Here is a 23,943-nt window from a genome sequence, read left to right on the forward strand (position 1 = left end):
GCTCTTCATCTCATCTCTGTGTTTTTTTTTTTGTTTGTTTGTTTTTGTTTTTTTTTTTTTTTCAGTTACTGTAGCACTGGAATTTATTTCATTCCCTTTTTTACATAATAATTCCTGTTTAAAAAAAAACAAACTTGTACTGCTGCTTGTACTTGTTTTTCAAAGAATAAATGTTTTAGTGAAATATTTGCATAAGTTATGTCTGCTGTAGTAACAATGAAAAATTTTGCCAACTTTGGAGTGAAGGTGCATTTTTATTTTTTAAGATGAATTTGTGTATATAAATGCAAACTAAAAGAGAGTGGTTTTTTTTTTTTCCTGCTTTATGATGTAGTTTTGTTGTGGTTCTTTTTAAGGAGCAATAGTGTGGCATCTGATTTCTTTTAATTTTGAATAAATTTGAAAGAGTTCACTTAAATGTACCCTGAGATGATTGAAGTCAGGAGACTGAAATAATGGATGTTTTAAATATTTCTCAAGTATTTTAATAGGGTTAACAAAATAGTTTCTCATAACAAAATAATGGTTTTCCTTTTTTTAATAGCTAAGAAACATATAAGCTTCCTAAATCTCTTCAAAGCACTTCTTTGCTTGGCTTTGAGTCTTTTTTTTGGTGTTTTAAGTTTAAAAAAACAAAAACAAAAAAACCCAGTATGTAATTTCAGTGTGAAATACCTCTACTTTTTGTTTACGTACCACAGAAATGCATATAATTAGGGCATGAACATAATTCTTATTGGAGAGAGTGCACTGTGAAGTTTGACAAACCAAAAGGAATCCATTTGAGCCAATGGGGGTAGTGTTTTTGTGTGGGTGTCCAGTGTACTGCCTGCTTGATAGTATAATGTTTGAGTAGCTACACACTGAAAAAATGCTCTAGCATAAAATGCTGAATGAATAATGAAGTAATGTTTTGAAAACAAGGGGATTTTTTGTTTTCAAATAAAACTGGAAACTCATATTCAAAAGGTCTAGCATCTTGTCGTTTTTGTTTAGACTGCTGTATGGGCTCATTTTCCTAGGTATTACTAAAGTGTGGCTGAAGTCTCTTTAAGTGTAGCATTCTATTTCAGAAACAAAAATAGGATTGCTGAAGTCCCTCATGTGAATCTCCTCAAATCAAGCTATTATTTTAGTGAACTCATTTAATGTATTTTTTTCAAAAAGCTTTAAGCTGTTCTTGATAACTGTTGTTAAGAAAGCATATTTTATTCTCTTATCTTGCATATATCAATTTCTTTGTACTTTAGTTGTTTCAGATTTTAGTATTTTTAGTGACTTATTTACTGATAAATTTGCTTCCTTTCCTTTCAAGTTTTTAGGAGTGTGTTTTCTTTTGACGCTACCAAAACCAATTGCAATAAACAGATTTCTGTATCTTTGAAAGTAATGTTTTGAGCAGTAGATTTCATAAACTGCCCCTACCGTTTCCCACCCAAAATGTCTTGAAAAAAGTTTTTACTGAGAAGTGCTTTCTGTTCTAGGCAGGTTTTGTCTCCTTTTCATATAAAAAAAAAACAAAAAACAAAAAACAAAAAAACAAACAAAAAAACCCCCCTGCAAATCTGCAGTCTTCGTAGGTAAGAATTTCTCTGGCTTGCTGTAAAATCTTTAAACTTTGGGGTGGTCAAGGATGGACCAAGTGAAAGGCTGTGATCAGATCCTGAATTACTGCTGTATGTATTGCATATTGCATGCGTTTGTACATGTGTTCTCACTGTTTTGCAAAACAGTGATGGGGGGATGCATCACTTTATAAGAGAAGCGTGTAGTAGATTTTTGTTGACATCCCATTTGAAAGTAAAGCCCCTCACACAAAAGAAGCAAGCTGCCTTTAGACTGCATTTACTGCTCTTGATGACTCCAGTTGTGTGTAAATATTAGAAAACAGCAGGGTCCTGCATTCCAAGCATCACTTGAGCAGTGCCATGAAGACAAGTGTCCTTACTGGTATTGTAGTCATACTCCCAAGCTCTCCTGCTGTTTCTAATCTGTGTGCACAGCCGTGAAAAAACTGGACTGACATTTACAGGCACAGCAGGGAGACACTTGAGTAGGGAATGTTAAAGATTCTGCTACCTATGTTTCAAAGTGGCCACCATACATGATAAATCTTCACAGGAGAACTAGTTGGCACTTCAACTGATGGTGTAATGAGGATATTGATAATGAAGCAGAGAATGCTTCTTTTAGTGCTTGAACATTTAGCAGACAGATTGTATTTTTTTTCTCTAAAATATCTGGAGAGAGAATCAAATTCAGCATAGGTATATTTTTCAGATTGTACTGGGTTTTGTTTTTTTTTTGGATAATTTTTTCAAGACTATTTCTTATTAAGTTCAAATAATTCCTTGTAACTATTGCAGCTGGCATTAAGGGAGGGGGTCAGTTGCTTTCCTGAGTAGTTTGACAGACTTTACTCACTGTTTTGTCCCAGTGAGCTGACAGATTTGGGATGCTGTAATACCAGTAATGCAATTAGGTTTTCTGCACGTTGTCTGGTTGACTTCTCAGTTAAGAGTTTCTTTCCCTTTGGGAATAAGACTAGACAGACTGTCATTTGCTATTACTAATTCTGCTTAGCATTATCACTGGAGCTTTTTTGTAATTAGCTATCTTAGTTGGCTCTTAAATTTTAATAGCCAATTGAAGCTACATTTTAGCCAAGTTCCATATCTAAATTGCATTCAGTCCATTAACAAAGTTGGTTAAAAGGCTATTAAAACAAAAGCCAATATATGGTGGTTAGCACTTACATGTTTCTAGCAGTAGCAATACCAGCCTCCAATGAATATTTTCAAGAAATGGTACTTCCTTCTAACAAAGGAAGTGCACAAAGAATGACCAAACAGCGTTTTGGAAACAAAGGCTGATTATGCAGAATACTTTCAGGAAAAAAATAAATTGAAGCATGTCTTTTCTTGAAGAAAGTGGGAAAGGCTGGTGGGTGATGCATAAGGGGGCAATTAATAGCTCTGCTCAGATTTGACAGGTTCTGGAAAAGCCAAATAAAGTGATGTTTTTCTCCATTTCAGCTGATCAAAATTATTAGCAAAACCATCTGAAGCACCTTCTGGTGGAATTGTCATCTTGCTGAGTTTAGTTTGTAAAACATCCTGCCAGACATTAAAAAAACTGTAAGCATGCCAGCACATAGGCTCAGAGCACTGCTTCTCTAATTGATAGACCCTATAATTTTCTTTTTTCTGAAGATCGTGGCTGGATATCTCAGCCTCCTGAGTAATTTAATGTAACACCAACCTGAATTTTTTTATTCCTAGTAGCACATGTTTAAATTAGATTTTTCTGCTTTTTTTTTTCTTCATTCTTAAGGTGTAGGCAGGAGATTAACAGCCTTTGGAACATCCTATAACAACATTTTAGACATTCCTATGTCTTAAAAAAAAAATGTATCTTTACTGTTTTGAGGATGCTAGACTGATACAGGCTACAGTTTTAATAGAAAGTCTACCAGATGATATTTGCTTAAAGGGTGATTTGCAGTACCCTGTGTGGGTGATGATACATTAGTACCAGTTGCTTCATTGTGAGTGATGTGGGGCAAACTTCAGACAGCATCTGAAGAACCAGCCTAGGTTACTCTTTTTCTAGCATACGCAGCGTGACATCTAAGTTAAAGTTTCCATAGTGCACCAGCTGTTGTTAAACAAGACATAGAGCTGGTACTCAATTAAGAGAGATTCTGCTGCCTGTAGCTGGACTGGAGGATCTAACTGGTTTGAAAAGCTCCTGCCCCTTCACCTACTGTGCTGGTTGTTAGTGTTGGGCTTTTTGCATCAAAATAGTCAAAAGGAGAAGGAGTCTGTTCTATCTGATTTTCTTGAAACCTTTTTCAATAGACAAGAATAAAGCAGGTATAATGGAATTTAAAGTTCTAATTTCTAGATTCCTACTCAGGATCTCATAGAAAGCTTTCGGCAACTGCATGCTAATTCATGATCATGATTCATGATTTGATGTTCTTCCGTGGTGTTTTCTAGATTGAGTTGCTGAAGATGTAAGAGGAGGATTCCTTAAATTCTTTGCTTCATTTTAGGCCTTCTTTATCTCTGGATGACATCTCTATATCAATGTTTCGTTTGTTTTTCTCTTTTCTCTTGAAGGAATACATAGCAGAGGGAATATATTATTTCTGTGAATGGAATTTTTCCTCAATGCAGAGCATGCTAGACTTAAAAAATGTAACAGTTCTAACTGGATAGTACAGACCAGTTTTCTCTATGCTGACATGCCACACTTTTAAACATGAACTCACCAGAGTATCATTTGTACTTCTTATTTCTGTTTTCTCTCATGCCAACCTAAGCCTGATTCTTTTCAAATTGGAGTATATCTTACCCATGTTGGCTTCCACACTAGATTTTAAACATTTTTAAATTCATTTCTTGCACCTAGCTCAACTGCTCAAATACTTCAAGTATTTTGAAATGAACCTCAAGTTCCACAACTGCCCAAGCTGCCGACTGGTGAATCCAGACAGCTTTTCTCCACCATTGTGAATACTTTAATAAGTCTACATTGAGGGTTTGCATTTCCTCGTAGATACACTAAAAGGTGAAAGAGTTGTGGAGGAATTGTCAGTTGACAGGACCCATATTTCTACACCCTGTCTTGGAAGGTCAGCTTTCCAGTTCTTCAGATGCTAGCAGCGGTGGTAGGTTTCATAAAAGTGATGTTTGAAAGAAAACTGATGAGAACACAAAGAGACAGCTGTGACGTATGGTAGAAGTGAAAAGAAAATACGCAGTTTTATGAATGTGAACTTTCCTCAACTAATTCTTTTTGCCAGAGCGTTCCAGACAGGAAGAAGCCAGCACAGTGGTAATCTGCATCTGCAGCTTTGGAGAGAAGAAAAATGCTTCTTTGGCAAATGGAACAAAAACCCTAGAAAATTAAGGATTAATATGTTCATTTATACAGAAGCAGTGTGAACAGACTAACATGAAATACAACCAACAAAGATTCATTTAGAAGACAAAAGAACCCTGGAAGGGAAGGTACTTAGCTTTGTTCAGAATGCAAACTATAACATGCAGTTCTGGGAATTGCTGAATTGCACAGCAGAATGTTAAAAGAAATTACTTGATACCACAAGAAGTGCACATTCGTGAGATCCTGAAGGTACTTTCCTTTTCCTTTCTGCCAGGAGAAGAGTGGAACACTGGATCTACATGAAAGTAACCCTCCAGCTAATTTTTTTGATCTGCTGCTAAGCCTGAACAAAAATAGTTTTAATAACAAACCAAATTCCTTTCTGAAAACAAATATATCCATAAAAAATAGAAATGCCTTTATCCTTCCAGTTCACTACTCTCTATTATGGGGCTGTTTACTTAGAACAGCAACAGTTGGTCTGATAGCAAATGTGCAAACCCTGACTTGTAGAATGCTTGGTGGTAGCCATAGTGAGCGGCATAGAGTAAACAAACTACCATACTTAGGAGAACAATATAGTGATGAAAATATCAGGACATGATCTAACAGTTACTTCCTTCTGTCAGTGATGGCCCTGGTAATCAGTAATTTAAATGTTTTTGTTTTGTTTTGTTTTTTAAATTGGTGTTTCCAGACCCGGAAGGAGGTGAAACCTGGAACTCATCCAGACCCTGGTAACACTTGATATACCACTTGACAGATTTGACCATTTGCCTGTTACCTTCATGCATTAGCTAGTTCTATGTGTGGCAGTGAGTTAACTTACTGATTGCTTCTTTTCCTTTCTCAAGCCAAACTCCTCCTAAAAAGAATTTTTGAAACTTGTCATCCATTTCTGGCGTAAGCACAACACATTTTCTCTATATCCTGCATTTAACTTAGCAGTAGGTACTGAAAAGAACAGGAAGGAACATGTACATGTATTTCAAAAGGAAGGGTAAAAAACAAGTTGGATTTTTAGAGTCTTTGTGAGATGATATGCCTTCCCTGCAGAACTATTCAAATCAGAGCAGATAAAATGTAGATATGCACCTGAATGCCATTTTATCCCTTCACTAGAAGAATCTCTCCCTTTATTAAGAGTAGGTAGATTTAGGTAATTTCTTACCAGAATACTTTTTCTTATTATTATTTTTTCATGTGGAAACTGTTCTGTTTTGGGAGTGAACAACAGAAAGGAGAATGCTAAGGTGCACAACAACTTTTTTTGCCTCACTCTTCACTAGTGACTACTCAACACCTGGCCCTCAAGCAGATGGTTTAAAGGTGGGAACTGGGAGAGTGATGCCCCTCCTGCTTTATGCGAAGATCAGGCTCACGACCACCTGAGGTGTCTGAGCTTCCCTAAGTCTATGGGTCCCAAGAAGATGCATCTGCGTCCTGAGGGAATTAGCTGACATAGTCACCAGGCCACTCTCGTGATATTTGAAAAGTCATGGTGGTTGGGTGAAATTCCTGGTGACTGGAACAAAGGCAATGTCAGACCTGTTTTTAAGAAGGTAGAAAGTATTTTGCGATAAGAGCAGTGAAGCACTGGAATGGGTTGTCCAGAGAGGTGGTGAATTTCCTTTGCTTGGAGACATCCAAGGTCAGACTGCAGTGGGCTCTGAGCAACCTATCTAGCTATCGGTGTCCCTGTTCATTGCAGGGGAGTTGGACTATGTGACCTTAAAGGGGCCCTTCCAAATCAAACTATTCTATGAATATGCTAATGCTAAGCTGGCTCACAGAACTTATACTTGAGCTGAACTTAACATCATTGATTAACTAAGGGTACCATAATGAAGGTAATGAGGAATCACAGGAGTAAGAAACAAAGATATTGAAACGTGTTTTCTTTTTACTGTGTTCTTCACAGATTTTGCATGCTGGCTTGCTTTGTTTTAAGCTCTTTCGCAAAGGTGCTTGTTTTCCTATTCATATGCATAGCACATAGTGTCTTAGAACGTGAGATTTGGAGTGCTGGATGAATTTTCTATTTATTATTTTCCTTACCTCATGTCAGTCAATATGCTTTGTCCTTTTGCTTTCCAAGGGAATTTTTGGGTTATTCCAAGAAGTAGTTTAGCTTTATTAGACTAATTATTTAACTTCATTAGTCTAATTATTAGCCTCATTGAAATGTACATTGCCCTGAAGAGCAATGAAAAAGAGAAGCCTGAACGGATCTGAGGTATTGGCAGGCACTGGTGCAGGCCAGTACAAACAGATTGTTGTGCACGTAGATGAGGAAATGGGATTGCTGCTCTGGACAGGCTCTCTTGCCTAGGGTTGGAGATTCAAGATGTGAACCTTTCCTACAATAGCAGTTGTAGGTCTCATTGCCTTCTCTTCATCATATCTCCCTGGCAAAGCAAGATAAAGCCATCCACCCTGGGTCTTCCCTTCATCTGTTTCTTTCAGTCTTACTTGATCTGATTTCTTCCTGTTTTAAGTGAAGAGACCTCTAAATGATATCAGAAGCACTACTTTCATTAGAGCCATGCGTACAGTGTTCAAAGCCCTGGAACCAGAAGAGTCTTGTATGGCTACTGGTGAACTCGCTAAATTGTTGTGAGTCAGCTGGATTTCACTGCTTGCTAAAGTCTGTGATATTGCAGAGAACCCTCAAGAAGTCAGGTGTAGTACTGGTGCTCTGCCTTAGTTTCTGTCCTACTCTTCGGTTCCACTCCAGCATCTCCTCTGTCCATCTTTTTGCAGCACCTGCAGACACTGCTTTCCCTCTTCCATCCGTCTTTCCTCTACTTCTCACTCACAGTCACATCTGAAGACTCATCTAAGAAGCCTACAGTTCACTGTTTTTACATTATGGTATTTCTGCAATCCCATTAGTTTTTCTAAAAGGCACTCAAACTGGGAATGAAAGAATTGTACCAAAGAAGTGATTTCTTCTGGAAAACAGTTTTATCCAGTTGCTGATTGCCATACTGTTGTCTAATGTTAAATCACCAGAGTATTCCTTCAGTTTGTAGGCATGATAATTTTTCGTGTGGATGTATTGTCTTGATATGACTTCTCAGGAGTGTTTGTAAACCTTCATGTCTTAATACTCCCCAGGGGAGAGGCAACACAGATTGTAAGTCCCTTATTATTTCATGAGTTCTGAAGTATCTACATTGGAAGATGGACAAATATTTTTGTATACGATCTCATATTCTACTGGGACCTTATTTACTGCGAAAATCAGCCGAATGCACGAATGGCCCACGTAGGTCAGCAGCAAGCAATGGAGGGTATCCAACATCTTAAAACTGCAATTTTTATTGTCTAAGTGTAAGAGTTCTTCAGAGCAGCGCCAGGGGATATTATACCCAACAGTTGATCAGTCTAGTAGAACAACAACGAAACAAGGATCTGAACCTCTGGTGGCAAAGGGACTTGCATCATTTTCTGTCTTGAGAATGACTGCCTGTTCATGAAGGGGGGCTTTAATGGAGAAACAACATAAACATGCATAAAATAGATTGTTCATACAGAATAGAAATGAATCTTTATTAAGTTATTTGCATTCTTTTGTTGCCTTTGTCACAACCTGAAGAAGATATCCTTCTCTGAGCTGATATGCTTCAAACTCTGCCCTAAACATGACATTCCAGTTATGAGCAAGAACACATCTACTGTTATATCATAAGCAGGAACAGGTTTTTAGCGTATGATTTGCTAACAGGTTATTTAAGCCATCAGCCCACTTTCAGAATAGTGGGCTTTCAGAATTGTGTACTTTCAGAATTGTGTACTTACATACCTTGTAGCAGAGTTCAGTGCAGGTGTAGTCTGTTGTTTCCCAGTTCCCAGAGACATTCCAATGGCTGAAGAAGATTATCATCATGGAAAAGCTTAGGGAACATCTGAGAAATGGATGGTTGGGAAAAAGGCATACCAACATATCTGTTCCACAGAATTCAGAATTCCAAGCTCTTCCATGCAGACATCTATGTCATCACCTCTTTCATAATCTTTCATAATAATCTTGTACTTGGTGAGTCCAATCTACTTGGCCAAAGGAAAATGAAGACATATAAATGATATTTATCACCATCCTCTTTGTCCCCTTTGCAGATGAGCCCAATTTATTGCCACCAACACTATCATAGGATGTTCTAGAATTTTTTTAATCCCTGTCCTAGCTTCTTCCAGATCTTATTAACAAATCTGGATTTCTTGCCTTGCATTTCTTCAGAAGATGATCAATGCTGAATGTTATACATGAGATTTCAGTGACGGGTTACTCCTGGTAATTAAAGAAGCAATTTCAGATGTAGTAAGGCAGACTTTTCTAACCTTTCCAATGGAGCCCTTCTTCCCCTACAGAAGGTTCTTTTTTGATCTTTCTAGAGTATCAGTCCAGTCTGATCAATGAAACAATGTGGGAGGATAAAAACTCGGTGTATCTTTTATCATTTTAGACTCTGGAGAAATTCGGAGCAAATCATTGCTGCTTCTTTCTATTTTCAGAACAAGCTTTCTGATAGGAATTCAGCATTTACTGTTGTGGAGATTTAAACAGATCACTAAAATACATTCATCTTTTTGCTTCCTCCTCATCAAAACATTTGATTACCATTTGATGGCTGGAGGACATCACAGTCAAAAACGCTTTGCTTTCCACTATTGTATCATTAGCAAAGGAAAAGCTGAGTTCAAGACTTGCCCCAGAATTCATACCTACTTTCTACCTCTTTTTGAGAGGTTGAGGGGTGTTAAGAGTTGTACATAACTGAGGGCACATCCACAAGTGATACAAAATGGAATTGAACTAGTTCTGAAATGTTTGAGAGCATCTCTGGTGGGAAGCACAGTTCTTTTAAGAATTAGGGCATACAGTTTCTATACAGTTCTTTGCTATGGCAAAATTGAGTAAGTCAGTATATTAAATATGTAAAACTTGTATTTAGTTCTGCTTCTCATTAGCAATGAAGATATCCTGCTTAGGAATTTTTTACACCCAGGGTTTCTTGCAGAAGGCCTGTTTTAGAAGAGTTAAAATTCAACCCATTCTCTTTCTGACTTTCGTGTCCTTATCACCAATCCTGACATTTTACTGATGAAATATAAGTATGAAAGTCTACAAGCTTAAATTCCATAAAAGAGCTTTTTTAAGTCTTTTTTTTCCCCCCACCATTAAACTATTCTGTCCTCCTTACCCTACAAAAGCAAGCACTAGAAGAGAAGAATTAATCAACAGCAAACCAAGTAATATAAAGAGAGATGTTATTTTTCTCCTGTCCTTTTCAGAAGGGTAATTGAAAGTGACAGAAGTCAACTATATTTAGTACACTAAAACAATGTACAGTACTGTGAGTTCCCAAACCTAATGGATCAACTATAGTTATTTAAACCCTTCCCGTTGCAAATCCAAGGAGCAACAGTAAACAAGGGCTTTATTTCTAGAGTTGTTATTCAGTAAACTGTAAAATAATTTCCAAAGATAAAAGGATGTCTTTAATGCTCTATACATTGTGACTTCAGGTTGGATTTTTTCTGTTGTTAAAAAAGTTTTCATCACCAGAATTTCTTTCCTTCATTGTTCAGGCATTTAAAATGCACATTCAGACCTGTCAAGTCCTATACTCAGTGAATGAGAATCCTTTGGTTGATTCCTGTCTCGCACATTTTTATAGATAGTCATAGAGTAAATTCACATTGCAGCTGAACCAATCTAATGGTTGCGTGGGGTCTGTAGAGGAGTCCCAGTTCCTTTACTGTGCCAGTATTATTGTTCATTTGTTCATTAGCCTCTGGTGAGGTAGCTAAACCTGCAGAGTACAACCTTTCTGAAAAATTAGGGTTTCTGTTTTTTCTGCTTGTTTATTTTTGGACAGAAATTATAAAGACCCTTTTCATTTAAGAAATAACTTTTTTTTTTTTTTTTTTTTTTTTTTTTCCTGACCTGTATTACTTTAATTTCATCTGTTACTGGGTTGGGTGGAAATCATGCAGGCATTGGTCAAAAAGATTTGGGCAGCTCTGCATATCCCTCCCGTCTTATGAGTCGTACACTGCTTTCTAAAAAATTCACTTCTGCTTTCAGACTAACCAAGTACGTGACCAAGTCGCATCAATGATATTTTCCTATTGAGAAATATACATAAGTAGCATGTGGAAGTCAATTATGGAAAGCAAACTTTCACAGGCTGAGAGGAGAAATGAAGAACTACAACAACCTCAGTTTTCCCATATTGCTTCTACTAGTGGAGCCTCAAGCATTGCTAGGTGCTGTCACTCAGACTTGCACTTGTGCTGCATTTTTATGTTCTTCTTATCACCAATTAAATCAGTCATAGTGTTAATTCTAGAATGTCCATTTCAAGCTATTAACTTTGTAATGAAAAGAAGTGTTGGGTTGGAATGTGATGAACTGATTTAGAATAGTTTGTAGAGTTGACGAAATGCATGTGCTAGCCCTGTGAATCCAAAAGGCATGCACTGGAAACTGTTTATATGGAAGGAACAATCACTGTGCTTGTAGGCCACTCTTTATGGGCTCTTGTATTCTAATAAAATTGCACTCATGCAATAGGTGGTTTTGATTGTTCATGAAATGAACAGCTAGTAAGCCTATGAGATGGTCATGACATTGTCTTTCACTGTAAAATTGAAAGAAAACAAAATACACATCTTTCCATACAAAAGCAGTGGCCCCCAGGAAAGTATCTTTGTGTTGGAAAGATAATGAGAGCCTTCAGAAATTGAGGCCTTCATCTAAAATGTGCATGTCTGAAGCTTTGTGTGTTATAATTATGAAGGGAAGGTATTCTTCCTACAAGGGTATTACCTGTTTGAGAGAAATTACAAAGAATATGGAAGATAAAATCAGTCTTGATGTTTTAACTAGTATTGATTAGGGTTTCTAAAGATTTCCATGGACTGCTTGATAAAGTAGAAAGAGACAAAGGAGAATTTTCTACATGCTGGCTTTGCAGAAATATTTGATTGTGCTATTGAGTGCAGCAACATAGTGTACAAAACATTTGGGATCAATAATGATTTTGTACGTCTTTCTTCCAAAGAATTCAATCTGTTCTACAAACACTGAGCCTCACAGACTTTGTAGGAGGAGCTCATATCTAGAAACTAGGTACTGTCTTCCTTTAAAGACAGGGAAGCAGGACCAGAAACACTGTTCAGCTTGCTCAGCATCACATGCTAAGTCAGGTGCTAAACTGCATATAAAATCCCCAACCATTGCATGTCACTTTCTCTCCTGGTCCCTCACACAAGTCTTGAAAAGCTCCTGATTCATGATACAGCTAAATAATTTAGGGGCAATGTTAATATCCTATGGAGGCCCTGTGAAGTAAAATAGCCTCAGTCAATTCAGTCAAATGTAAGGATTGGTCTGTAGTGAGATTTATACAGTATAGTCTGTAAACCTTTTTGCCTGCCAGAAGTGAATGGTGGGATAGGTGTGCATGTCTTGGATTCTCTCTTCTTGGTCAGTTGCCTGTAAGTGCCAGTCATGGCAGTGAACCAGTCTGGCCTTTCCTAGGCTGGGAATTACATTAATCACCTTAAGCTGGCAAATTCGCATGGCTGGCAATTTACTGGAGCCTTCTAATGTTTAAAATATAATTTCCTAGGTGAACAGGAAATGGTTGACTGAGATTGTGTGTTCACCATAATTATAGCTCTGGAACTCCCCTGGTATTATAGAGAGCAGAAGTTACCACATTTTTGTCTCCTTGTCTCTGCTTACAGCAGTGTGCTGAAGTGAATGTGCTGCTGTGTTTGGTGTCTTTCTGAGACTTGGTACATTTAGGAGCCTTCTTTTGTACCTCTACGAAAGGAATTGGGAAAACTTGTCGTCTTCTTCTGTGAGGCTCTTTGTGCTTTATAGATGAAGAATGCAATGAAAATTCTGATTGTTTAACTATTTGCAACTATCAGCACAACCTTTCCCACTGTGTTCCCAAAACCTTCCACTTTGTACAAATAGGGAAAGTGAACTGGTATTTATTTTATTTGCGTTTTGAAGATCTTTTCAAAATCATACTTGCCAACTTACAGTAAGCTGCTAGTACACTGTGAGTAAAAGACCAAGTATATTTACCTTTTGAAATAATTATTTACATTTTGTTAATTTTTTAGTCACGTCTTGACTGCAATCAGTTCATCAGTTTGTAGTATAAGTGCATAAGTTGTGTATATTCATAGATAGTATTTTCTGAAAATGGGGATATAACTTTCATTATCTATAAAAGCAGTAGATGATCTGCTGATTTACAAGTTAGGCTTAAAAGGTAGGTGTTTTGTAATGCTAATAAAAAAGCCATGCTTCAAAACTGGTGTCTTCTGAAATTTCAAGTGGGAAATTAGTTTGTCAGGAAATGGTTTGAAAGAGATGCACAAGTATTGTAAGGAATGCAAACTAGTGTCCAGCATTCCTAGATCCATCAGCATTGAACGTAGCCTCTCCAAGAAGACATCCCAACATTCTTCTGTATTAAGTGCAATTAGCTCATTACAGAAATATGTTCCGTTTTTTATCTTCTTTCTGTTTGCTATGTAAAGTTGATCCTTCATGTTACCTTGTGTTTTAATAGCTTTATATGCGAAGGTTCCACTGCTTGTTGGATTGCCTGCTTGAAGCCAGCTATTGCCTTTCATTAAAAGTAATTTCTTAGGTTTCAAGAGCATGTCACAGTGGGGTGGTAAAAGCAGAAGATAGTAGTGACATAATCTTTCTGTACGTAGTAGCCCATGTAGAGACTAATATACAGTTACACAAGATGAGGGATTTTTTAATTAGATGTAAGTTCTAAATCCAGTTGCCAGTTCACTATAGAGTAGAATGTATCACTCATGGCTCAATGTAAGAGCAAGAATGGGAACAGTAGAACCCATGGAAGAATCTGCTGCTCCAGGGAAGTTTGGGGTTGGGATGTGGGACCAAAACCTGAGAAAGATTAACCATGAATTCTGCATCCAAGACTGGATGGGCAGTTGCTGACCATCCCTTCCTCCCCTTCCCACTGGGAGTCTATAATGATTCAGGCACTGCAAGGCTGGCATTAAGGTATACAAAGTACCCTCCCACCTGACTGAGGAAGACCATGGCCATGTCACATGTAAAGCAGTGTGGGCTGCAGAGGATCTGAGGTGTCTGGTGACCAAGAATGACACTGACAAGTGACAGCCTATGTGTCCATTCAGACTGCTGGGAGATCTGCAGGTGTATGGGAGGAGTGCGCTGCCTGAAATCTGGTCATCTAAATGGCTACAGTGAGGCTCAGTCAATATTTTTTTATTGTAGAAAACCTTGGATTTTACACACAGAAGAAATCCTTTTCACTTGGGTTACAGCTTCTGTTTAACTCTTGCTTGCAAGTCCATAAATGCAGTTGAAACTTCCCAGCATTTTGATCCTTAGCTTAGGTCCCTCTAGACCTACATCACAGCTCTGGCTTACAGACTACCAAACTTTTTAAAATTGTATGAAGTTATAAACTTACATAAGCTATATATTTACGCTAGTAACATTCCAGATGCAAGAAGCATCTGAGAAGGCACGTTGTAAACTCATAGTTACTTTTAAAATATATATCTCAGCTACAGGTTTTCCTTAGAACTACAGAAATCCAGCCAGAGATTTTGAGAAGCAGGCTGGTGTGGTGTAAGGCAGACCTATTTCTGTATTGGATAAATGATTTCACAGGTATCTGGGGGAACTTGAGGGAAAGGCAGAAGAGTATTTCATGTTAGCTAAAAGTGCCTCCATGTATCTGAGCTCCTTATACAACCAGCTTCGCTAAGTGCATAAAATACACAGCTACTATGCAGAGCACTGACTGGATCTGAGTATAGCACATGGATTTCCATTTTCCCAACCATGCTACATCTCTCCTGTTTATAATTTATTTTCCCTTATACATTTATATTCTGCAGCTGCTTGCAAATCCACTAAGTGTGCCCAGTTCAAGTCTCCTTCTCCACAAAGAGTATTCAAATAAATGTAGCCATTTTTTTGTGGGCTTTTGTCCATCTAAAAGTTGTGGCACCTCAGTTATTGCGGAAGCGTGTATTGGCCTTCAGCATTTAGCCACAATTCAAATAGACCAAGCAATGTATTTATCTAATAAATCTTCACATACATTCAGGGCTTAGAGCCAGGTCCTACAAATAAACAACAGGTCCTGACTGGCTCAGGTGGAGACTGGCAATGTAGAGGAAAAATGTTCTAGTAAGTTGAGGAAAACCCAAAGAAGGCCATTGGGGTTGAGTGATTATATTGAAGGGAGGTCACACAAAACTGCTGAAGAGGAACTTTGCCAATAAGGGAAGTCAGAAAGGAGTTAGAGATTGTATTGGCCTAAGGACCCAGACGGGGCTGCGGTGAACACTGTGGTAGGGGAGCACATAATTGTGGTCAGGGTTATGGACAGATCTTTAAGATCGGTCAGGATTTGGATGTTTGGTTTTTAAATAATATTTGTGTTCTTAGTTAAAATCCTCAGCTTCTGGCCTTGCTTTTGCATTAGCTCTGAAAGAATTAATGAGGAATGAGCTGCTTGTTAATGAGATGCTAGGGAACCAGCAGGCTAGGAAAGGCTGTGGGGCTGTGGCCTCAGTGCAAGGGCCTGGACAGTCAGAATACAGGATTCTGCTGGCTGAACCAGACACCTGACAGTATGTTGCAGAAGCCCTAGGGCAGAAATAGTAAGCAGTTGATTATCATGTACACCCTTCTTTTGCCTTTCCGTAGGGTTCGGAGCCTGAGGAGATAGGAGGTGAGGCATCTGTGGCCAAGGGGGTGTCCATGCAGGCATGGGCTGAGCAATGGCCACGAGCATGCCATTGGAGGGCAGCATTGCTCAGACACAGAGCCGGGTTCCTTTCAGCTTTGTCCTGCATACCCGTGGAGGGGCTGCTTTTGAAGGCCTCTGGGTGCTACCTGGCCCCTGATTGCAATGCCAGGAAGCTTGTGAGACGCCAGGCTCTGAGGGGATGGCTCAGGGCATAGCTTATGCAGTCAATGCTTCCTGGGAAACTCAGAGGACTCTGCTGTCCTTGAGCTAGTTCATTTGTGCCTTTTGTCTTCCGGTATCTAAAAAAAGATAATTAGGAGTTGGGGGCCATTTGCTCAAGTTACTTTTAATTCCCATGGTGGCTGTAATGAAGTGTGTACTGCACATCCATTTTAGTAAAGTAGTGTATAAAGACACACTTGACTTGTTTTTGCTCTGAAGATGAGAAAGAACAGGTTGTTAAGAAAACAAGTATGCTGTTATCTGAACGTTCAAACATATTCCTGAGCCCAACTGACCCTAAATCCTTGGAAATGCTGAATCTTTTAAACCTTCCAAGACCATGGGAATTTGAAGTGGTTCCTTTTCCCCGCTTCAACACCAACCCTGGCATCAAAGCATGGCTGCAGGGTTTCTCTCAGAGCAGATGCATGGCTTGGTTGCTTCCTCAGTCACAGCAGTAAAGGCATGAAAGTAAGCAGGAGAAACTTCCATTAGAGAAAATGAGGTAAAAATTGCCCTTGCCAACAAGCAAATGCATTTAAGATTCCCCCTTTGTAACACTGGAAGTTGCCATTCCCTCATGGCTTAGGTGGGGATTTGGGGGTTTATTTTCGTGTGTTGCCTGGCCTGTCTAATATTTTCTTGTATAATTCCTCCTTTTTCCTGATCTTTACTGCATGGAAGGCCCATAGTTGCAGCACACATGCAGATGTTTTTTGTTTTTTTTTTCTTATTTCTTGAAAAATCAGCACCTCCAAGCTGCAGTCCATGGAATCTTTGTCCCCTATCACTTGCAGAACCACCAACAGGGATTTAAATCAAGCTCTTTCTGTGTGTCAAAAGAGTACATAACTCCCAAGCTAGAGTGTGTTTTGATTCTGAGATTACATTGGAGCTTTCAAGCTAGATATGTTTTATATAAAGTAATTATGCACTCTTATGTTTAAGATACCCACTCAAGTTTCAGTCTTTGATCTAGGAAATGCTTATTTCCCAAAGTGGAATAACGTCAGTAGGAGAGATTCATACCTCAAACAGCTTCATTGCTTCAGGGCTGGGGTGCTATCCTGGGAGACTGAAAACAGCGCTGTTCACTTCCAAGTGATCTACCTAAGTGTTGCAGATTTTGAATAAAAGTCAAGGGTGAAAACGAGGAAAGTTGGCAGCAGCACTTTTGTAACAGTTTAGACTTTCATTTTCTCCACATTTTTTGAGAAGTTGCTGAAACAATTTGTTTCAGTACAGAAAAAACGTTTTTTCTTTGTCATGGAAAACTTAGAAATGTACTTGGTCTGGATCAATTTGGTTTTCTTTTTCCTCTTCTTTTATTATGGTTCATGTGGTAAACAATTTTCTCAAAAATGCTCTCAGGGATCTGTGCAGACATTCATTGAGCCGAAAACTGTTTATACTTCTACTAAGCTTTGGTCAGTGGATTTGGCATTGTGTGTCAAAGCTTCGGTAGGCACAACAGCAATATGATACGTTTTTGTCCTTGCTGATTGATCCAACATCTTCTGCTAGAAGGAAAGAGAATTAAATTCCTTTTTTATATCCAGCAGACATATAGGACACAAAGGGATACAGACAGTGGGAAGGAATAGGAATGAATTCTTAATATTTGTGACTCATTTGCCTTTATGTTATTTTTCCATCCTTAACTTTTTCCTCAAGATTTTTTTTTTTTTTTGTCAGAACTCAGTATGCTCGAAGTATTAGAGCAGAGGTAACTGGGGAGTGGATGCTCTTGCTTATAGTATCAGGGGCATCATTTTAGCATGAAAGCACCCTACCACTGGTACAGTTTTTCTTCACTGTTTCATAGATCAAGGGAACTTTGAAGCCTACGTATGTAAATGACCAGATTAAATTTTGAATGATCTTTTACTAAATGGAAACCCATTTGCTATTTATCCAGCAGTGCTTTAAATACTAGATATTTCAGAGATGTGAAAAGAGAACACCTCATCCTCAGTTGTTGCTTCAGGACCTGAGGGTCCTTGCTGTGCCAAGGGAAGATCAGCTTGGGGGTTAGGAAAAGGTTCTGTACCAGAAGGTGGTGGGCAAGGAACAGGCTGCCCAGGGCAGTGGGCACTTCCCCAGATTGCTGGAGTTCAAGAGTGTTTGGACAGTGCTGTCAGACATAGGGTTTGGATTTTATTTGGTCCTGTATGGAGCCACGAGTTGGGCTCATGATCCTTGTGAGTCCCTTCGAAGTCAGAATATTCTATGATTCTATGAATATCTACAGGCAAAAGAATCAGAGAGCACTGAGAACATATTTATTATAATCATGCTGCTACTCTACTACTGTATTTATTTTTATAGCACGAAAAATATATTCTCCTTTAGGAATTACTGGGGTCAATTCTTTGCCCTATAGTAGCTTAGACTACTTCATTCATGAGCTACAACAAATAGTTAAAATCTACTACTCTGAGTTGCAAAACTGCTGTCAATGTATTAGATCATTGGAGTGACTCACAGGAAAGTGTTTTGAACTTTTGATTATAATTTTCATTCAGAAAACAGAAGATTTGTTTATTTTGCACTGAAAGTAAAACGCTATATGAATTCCCCAAAGAAATTTTTTGTATGGTAAACTCAGCCAGGTGAGATCTCAGAAGAAAGTGATTCCTGTGCTGTTTAGACTTGAAAGTTGTTGCTTTGCAAAGTGCCACATAAACTAACTGGCAAAAATGTATATTTTCAATTAGGTGTCACTGATGAAGAATCTGTACTTCTTGAAAGCTTGCAGCGCACTCTAATGATGCATTGTTAAGTTCTTTCATTGTTATTTCAGAAGTTAGTGGTGATTTATTCTCCACATTCCCCTATGGCAGCCTTAAATGCCTTTAATTTACCATGAAGCACGATAGGTATCAGTCTATTTTCTTTCCTTTCTCACTGTATCTCAACGTGACCTGAGCTTTTGGTGGGCTCACCCTATGCTTCCCTTAGTATCACATTTAAGGCGTCCAGATGGGGTGACAGAATGGAATAAGACACCAGCCCTCCATCTGTTTAAAAAAAAAAAAAGAAATGAAATACAAGGTTTTATTGTTCGTTAAGTAGGAACAGATACAGTCTGTATGTCAAGGCCAAACTATATGCTATTAAATCTATCCTTTGAAGTCTTCCATTGGGCTGACCAAGGACAGATGGTAAACTGTTATCATTTGATATGGGATTAGGTCAAGTCGAAGTTCAAGTTTGAAGGTAACTGTGAGAGTCTCAGTTCAACTGTCAAATGTTTTAGTTTATATAATGAATAGCACGTAGACACCATCTTTGCTACTGTTCTGCTAGTTTAAAAATTGGGAGATTTATTTAACCACAGATCTCCACACTCTTTAGAAGTCTAAAACGGCAACATATATCTGTTCTAACTTAGTAGCTGAATATCAATGCAATCTTTATTCTTTTGGAGAAAAGTCTGGGCCCAGGATGTACTGGCCTAAAATATAATGCTTTTTTTTTGTTTATTTTGTTTTGTTTCTGGCTCATATATTTCCAGCGTTCACCTTTGTGTTTCTATTTCTTCGCAAATGTACCAAAACCATAATGTTCTCTTTGGAGGAACTGATTGTTAGTGTCAAATATGGGGAAGGCTGTAGCACCATTTTCTTTCTTGCACTCTATTTTCACATTCAAATGATGAATAAAGATCATTGACTGTGAAGCTGAACTGCTGCATATATCTTAGGCTATCTGTTCTTCAAATTTGGCAGAATAAAATTGCCTCTTTCTTGCCTTAAAATTCTAACGATGATATTTAGACACAAGTTTCACTGAAGTGGCTGATCTTTGCCATATAACGCATGTAGTGGACCTTAGACATAATTTGGAAGCAAGCAAAGTATGTGTAGTTAAGTGTGTGCAATTTGAAAAGCTGGTACAAAATGAACTTTCAAGATTTGGCCATAGTCTACTACAAGCTGCCTTGTGACTTGCCAACATGCGCTGCTTATACCAGTTAAGAACTGATGGGATGAGCTCAGATATCTTCCTAGAGAATAGCTCTTTATTTTATGCCATCTTTTTTCTTAAAATTCGTTTAGAAGAAACTCAGTGAAAGTGAAACTTTTCATGTTAGATGTAGGCATACGAGAGAGTAATAGTCACGAAGCCTTGACAGTGAGAGGTGCTATACAGTCACAGAAGAATAAGGTGTTATTGTAGCATAGGGTTTGTATTTCAGGTATATGAGTCAAGAAATTAAAAAAAATCTGATACTATTCACTACATTATGGGCACACATTGACTTCTCTTCTCCATATGACATTTTTTCTTTTATGTACTTATTACATATGTTAATGTGTCATGTGAATAAGTAAATATTGCCAGAAAAGCAGGACTTTTGAAGTTGTGACACTTAGTGCTTCATCACTTGACATTCAACAGCTCTCTTTTAATTTTTACAGTTGGGATGATGTGTAGCTGACTGTAGCGTTATACTGTGTTAGTAACACATCCAAACTAAAAAAAGAGACAACCCTAGAACTGTTTCTGGTTTACTCTCAGCTCAAAGAGGTTTCTGTCTAAAGGCTCAGGACTCAATTCCCATTTGAACAGATTTTTAAGCTTGGCTGGAGATTGTGGGAAAGTCACTAAATGCCATTTTTCTTGTCCCCTGGACTTGGTCTGGCTGCAACCAGTGTTTTAAAAGCCTGTGGGCTTCCTCCTGTCATAAGGAATGCAGTAGTCTCTGTGAGTCTTTCTGAACTTCAGGGCTCAAATGTGGCACTGTCTAGTCTGCTGTGTCCTTTGCTATGCTCCTTTCCTCTCATGCTGCCTGCTATGCAGTGCTGAGATAGCAAACACCAGGCAGAGTGACGGCTGGGGTCTGGCAAGCAGACAGGTACTGTGCAGGTGACAGACAAGGCGTACCACAGCCCTGCATGCCTGTGTTTTCTTTAGTGATATGCAGTACATTGCGTTCTATTTGAGCAATCTCCTCCCTTGTACAAGATGTAAGTAGCAATTTTTTTTAACTTCAACCTTCAGTTTCAAGACTGATAAATCTGGAAACTTCAGCTATGCAGACTGTTTCTTCTCCTTACCCATCCCTCCTGGGTAGCTTTATACGTGTCTGGGAACGGAGGTGGGCTGAATGCAGCAGTATCCTTGGAGAAATATTCTCTGGAGAAGAGGCTTTGAGAATGTGTTGAGCATTTCAGTGAGCCTTTTCTCACTTCAGTATAAGCTTTATATAATTACCATGGACTGCAAAAAAGAAAAACTATGACATCAAGTGGAAAGAGGCTAGGATCTATTTTCCAGCCTTGTTTTAATGTCACTCAGCAAGAATAAAACTTCTTCCTTTAGGAATGTTGATCTTTTCCACCTTCTTTTTGTTGCACTGCTCATAAAGCTTACCTTATCTAAGACCCTCCTCTGTATTCCTTACTCTAACAGGAGTAAACATTATATATGTCCACACAAAGGAATGTTCACTCATCAAAATCTAACAGCATTTGCTGATTGTATTTTGGTATCCAAATGTCCTTAAAATACACTAATGTAAATACCCTTTGAGGTCCTCCATCCACATTCCTGTGGTCCTGTTAGCGTTTTTCCTCACATTTTACTCTCTGCTTGTTTGTTTCAGAAGGGATCCAGAGCCTGCCTACTTTTAAAATGCAGTTTCTTTAGCTTTGTTTGTTTGAGTCAAGCTAGCTCCCTGAAACTTTAACCAATTCCTGATGAGCAGCTATGCAGATAAGGACTTAGGGTGTTGGTGAATGAAAACCTGCATGGGAGCTGTCAGTGTGCATGCCTGCAGCCTAGAAAGCTGAAGTATCTCAGGCTGCATGAAAAGTGTGACCAGCATGATGAAGGAAGTTATTCCCTCTCTCTGCTCCATTTTTGCGAGATATAGCCTGCAGTGTTCTGCTCTGGAGTTTTTAGCCTAAAAAGGACATGGACCTGTTGAAGCTGCTCTAGAGGACGGTTACAGAGAGGAAAAAGGGCTGGAGCCATAGGACTTCCCCTATGAATACAGGCTGAGAGTTTGGCTTGTTCATCCTAGAGAAGACACTGGGAAGAGCTTATAGTGGACTTTCAGTACATAAAGGAGTCTATAGGAAAGATGGGGAGAGACTTTTACCAGGCACTGTAGTGATAGGAAAAGGGATTATGGCTTTAAACTAAAGGCGAGTAGATTTAGATTTGATGTTAGGAAGAAAGTATTTACTCAGGGGGTAGGGAGGTGCTGGAATAGGTTGCCCAGAAAAGCTGTGGATGCCCCATCTCTGGAGCTGTTCAAGGTTGAAGAGGGTCTTGAGCAAGCTGCTGCTCAGCATGGACTTTGAATTTGAATTTTTGCACCAGAACAGGTATAATGTAAATAACAAAGTACTAAAGCAGTCCATGGGCGTTAATCAGCAGTTAAGCTTATAGTCATAATTTTTCTCCATAAATAGCAGCAAAGAATATGTTACTTTGTAGATGGCTACAATATAATAGATATAAATGGCACTACATTAAAAAAAAAATAAATCCCATTCTGTAATATCCAGAGGCTGTGGCTGTCTAGGGCCAACACAGCCATCAAGAATGTCTAAAATTAAGATAGACAAGTTGCCAATGCATAAAACTGCCATCATTGTGTTCACTTTCCAGTTTGTTTCAATGACCATCCCATCTGTGAAACATATTTCTGTGGGATATTTAAGAGTCCAGAGCATAAACCAGGCCGTTTGTGTGAATGCCATGACCCAGGTGCCGATCTTGTTTGAAAAATGCATGAATAGTCCCACTGCCAAGGATATAACTGCAGATAATATAATCCAGAAATTCCTTTCCAAAGCAGTGAGTAACTGAAATTTATGTACTTGCATAACTCATTTATTGCACAGAGACCAACGAGTCCAAAGTTGTCAGCTCCAGCCACAGGGGTTGTTTCCCTGATCCAAGAGGTTTGTGACTTTATTACTGTCTAAATGGAAGAGCTGAGGCTGCTGATCGGCACTGCTGCTTAGAGGCTGGGAAATGCTGGATGAGAGGTGAAGGCACAAATTGTTGTCTCTGTCAGGAAGAAAAATACCTCAGCAAGATTTGTTTGAATGAGTAAGGATTTGAATGCATGGGCTGAGGCCAATCTGATAGGCCCAAATTATTTTCTTTAGCATCTCTGCATTGCCACATCCCCAGTTCTTTCTATTTCATATCCAACAGGAAAAAGGTTTCAAGATCAGTTCTGTTTTTATGCATGAATGAGATTTGATAAATAAGTTCTGGATATCCAGAAGAATATACTGCTGGTAAAAATCATAGAACATCCCAAGCTGGAAGGGACCCACAAAGATCATCAAGTCTAACTCCTGGCTTCACACAGGACTACTCAATATTCAAACCATATTTCTGAGAGCGTTGTCCAAATGCTTCTTGATCTCTGGTAGGCTTATATCTGGCAGGTATGTTTCTCCTATTTCTGTTCTGCCAGAGATTTAGCTGAGTCTGTGACTTCCCTATTGCTTATGAAGACACATACTTGATATCATGATGGGTTTCTGTTCTGCTCAGGATTTTGTTCTGCTAAGAGTCAATGAAGCTCTTATAGGACATATGCTATAGAAATTCAGAGTATTACTGTGACTAATAAAGTAAGTTGCCACCGAGGTTTGTTTTAACAGGCACATACTCTTATTTGAGGCATCCAAGCAGGGATAGTCTCAGCTTCTGGACTATGAGGCTGTCTTTGTTTTCCTCTCATCCGAAGCGCCCTTTCTTCCATTTCACTGTGTGTCGTGATTGCATTTTCACCCTTTCAGACAGACAAGAGATTTCTGTTTAGGATAAGGTGTCCCAAATGCTCTGTGAATCATCCACTAGCTTTATTCAGATGTAAAATATGATTAATATTATTAAAATTTCCTAAATATTGGGACAGCTGATGAGCAATCACAATGTTGGCTGTATCTTGATACCTCTCTGTCTTTTAAAGCATAATGAGACAGAACATATACTGTAGGGAAGAATGGAAGGAGATTTTACTTTTCAATTTTAGACCAAAAAA

Source organism: Tetrao urogallus, assembly GCF_951394365.1.
Source record: "Tetrao urogallus genome assembly, chromosome: 6".
Taxonomy (NCBI): domain Eukaryota; kingdom Metazoa; phylum Chordata; class Aves; order Galliformes; family Phasianidae; genus Tetrao; species Tetrao urogallus.